Below are 1,499 nucleotides of genomic sequence, written 5' to 3' on the forward strand. Positions count from 1 at the left end.
TTAATATTATCACCAACTAGATCTAGATTATATAGGCTACAAGGAAACCCAGAACCAGACTGGAAAGAAGTAAATTTACTCCCACTAATGATGACTTATCACTAATACTAATAATTAAAAAAAATGTTTAAAAAAATTAATTGCTCAAACCTAATAATCATTACAATCAAGCATCAAGTCTGATAGCCAACATTGGACCTAAAATCTAGATCTATTAGTTTTTACTGAACTAAATCTTATGTTATTTACTAATAATTACTAATGCATTTAATTATTAATACCTAGGCTACTCATTCCTACAGAATCTAGAAATTCTAGATCTAGACTCTAGAGAAATACTGGCGTCCCAGGCCAACCTAACCTTTTAAGCAACATCCTTAATTAGCATTTAATTAACCATGGATCGCCTGCCTTTTTTTTTTCACCGTGAAATTATTATTGTAATTTTTGAAACAGTATTTTGAATAGATCTACCCTCCTGTTTATATTATTTTAGTTAAGCTAGAGCGTTAGATCTAGAATTCTAGATCGTCGCCTAGTTGCGTGTTTTAAAATGAAGCCAGAATATTAATAGACTGAAAATAAATGTGCCAGTTGTCGTGGGAAAAGGTTAAAAGAATAATTAATAAATGAAAAGCATTGAACTATTTCTCAAACATTAAATTAGTAGACTTGTAGGCGGCTAGATCTAGATCTATGTGATGAGTTGGATTAAAATTGAATGAATTCGTGCAGAATGTTTCGGAAGGAGTGAGTGAGCGGGAGACCCAAAAAAGTTAAAGTATCGCCTTTCCGATAGATCATTTCACATGAAAGCGATAGTTAAAGGACAGGTCGGATGCAGGGGGCACCTGGTTTTCTGATTTTAGTCAAGGAAAATGGGGAAAATGTATTTATTTTGTATTTTACAACGCGCGATGCTCGAAAATTAGTAGCTCAGGGAAGTCTACCGGTGGTTACCGCCTCAGGTTAAAAATAGCGACCAATGGCTGTAGAGGGAAAAAAAGGCACATAGTATTCGATATTAAAAACAATGTTTCGCTTTTGTGGAGATTTAGGGCGTTTTTTATTATTGAAATAATATGAGGAAAGCAGTGAAATCATTATTGTAGCCAGAAAAGGACGAATAACTGCTGATTTCGTTTGAGTATATTTATAAGCCCCAATTTTCTCACACAGATGTCTACGGCCATACCACGTTGAAAATACCGGTTCTCGTCCGATCACCGCAGTCAAGCAACGTCGGGCGTGGTTAGTACTTAGATGGGTGACCGCTTGGGAACACCACGTGTTGTAGACTTTTTTTCATCTTTTGTCTTTTATTTTTTGCCCCACTGGACACCTATTCTTACCACCTGCACTCTTTCCTAAGTTCACCACATACCTGTGAACACTTTTGTAATATCGAAATATTTTTTGTTTGTTTCTTTTGTGCCTTCACGGTAGGCTACCTCGATCCTACCCACCCATGGAAACAAACCCCTTAAAAACCAACAAAG

The 1,499-nt window shown here is 36.0% G+C and overlaps 1 non-coding gene across 1 annotated transcript; it reads left to right on the forward strand.

Moving 5' to 3' along the window:
* Positions 1-1,181: 1,181 nt before the first annotated feature.
* Positions 1,182-1,300, forward strand: LOC131933500 (5S ribosomal RNA). The gene has a single exon (XR_009385012.1). It is a non-coding gene; the product is annotated as a 5S ribosomal RNA (ribosomal RNA).
* Positions 1,301-1,499: the final 199 nt, after the last annotated feature.

The sequence above is a fragment of the Physella acuta genome, unplaced genomic scaffold (assembly GCF_028476545.2).
Source record: "Physella acuta isolate Inbredline_101_S28 unplaced genomic scaffold, ASM2847654v3 ptg002530l, whole genome shotgun sequence".
Taxonomy (NCBI): domain Eukaryota; kingdom Metazoa; phylum Mollusca; class Gastropoda; family Physidae; genus Physella; species Physella acuta.